This window comes from Arachis hypogaea, chromosome 7, assembly GCF_003086295.3.
Source record: "Arachis hypogaea cultivar Tifrunner chromosome 7, arahy.Tifrunner.gnm2.J5K5, whole genome shotgun sequence".
Lineage (NCBI taxonomy): Eukaryota > Viridiplantae > Streptophyta > Magnoliopsida > Fabales > Fabaceae > Arachis > Arachis hypogaea.
In genome coordinates this window covers 60,882,361-60,883,466 of record NC_092042.1, presented here as the reverse complement: position 1 = coordinate 60,883,466, position 1,106 = coordinate 60,882,361, and the positions used below count along the sequence as shown (strand labels likewise).

The window sequence follows — 1,106 nt, the reverse complement described above, 5'->3', positions numbered from 1 at the left end:
TCAGAATTCTCTGTCTGTTGCTGAGAAGATGATGGATATGGCTTACTATTATTCAGCCTATTGCGTCCACCATTGTTAAAGCCTTGTTGAGGCTTTTGTTGATCCTTCTAGGAGAAATTTGGATGATTTCTCCATGATGGATTATAGGTGTTTCCATAAGGTTCACCCATGTAATTAACCTCTGCCATGGCAGGGTTCTCAGGATCATAAGCTTCTTCAGAAGCTACCTCTCTAGTACTGTTGGATGCATGTTGCAATCCGTTCAGATTTTGAGAGATTATGTTGACCTGTTGAGTCAACATTTTGTTCTGAGCCAATATGGCATTCAGAGCATCAATTTCAAGAACTCCTTTCTTCTGAGGTATCCCACTATTCACGGAATTCCTCTCAGAGGTATACATGAACTGGTTGTTTGCAACCATGTCAATGAGTTCTTGAGCCTCTTCAGGCGTTTTCTTCAGGTGAATAGATCCACCTGCAGAATGGTCCAATGACATTTTCGAAAATTCAGAGAGACCATAATAGAATATATCTAATAGGGTCCATTCTGAAAACATGTCAGATGGACATCTTTTGGTCAGCTGCTTGTATCTTTCCCAAGCTTCATAGAGGGATTCACCATCTTTTTGTTTGAAGGTTTGAACATCTACTCTCAGCTTGCTCAACTTTTGAGGAGGAAAGAATTTATCCAAAAAGGCAATGACCAGCTTGTCCCAGGAGTCCAGGCTATCCTTAGGTTGTGAATCCAACCATATTCTAGCTCTGTCTCTTACAGCAAAAGGGAAAAGCATGAGTCTGTAGACTTCAGGATCAACTCCATTCGTCTTTACAATCTCACAGATCTGTAAGAACTCAGTTAAAAACTGATAAGGATCTTCAGATGGAAGTCCATAAAACTTGCAGTTTTGTTGCATCAATGCAACTAGTTGAGGCTTAAGCTCAAAGTTATTGGCTCCAATGGCAGGAATGGAGATGCTTCTTCCATCAAATTTGGACGTTGGTTTTGTGAAGTCACCAAGCATTCTCCTTGCATTATTATTGTTATTATTTTCGGCTGCCATGTCCTTCTCTTGTTCGAAAATTTCTGAAAGGTTGTTTCCGGATTG

At 40.3% G+C, this 1,106-nt stretch overlaps 1 non-coding gene across 1 annotated transcript; it reads left to right on the top strand.

The window, feature by feature from the left end:
- Positions 1-555: 555 nt before the first annotated feature.
- On the top strand, positions 556-659 carry LOC112704252 (small nucleolar RNA R71). The gene has a single exon (XR_003154887.1). It is a non-coding gene; the product is annotated as a small nucleolar RNA R71 (small nucleolar RNA).
- Positions 660-1,106: the final 447 nt, after the last annotated feature.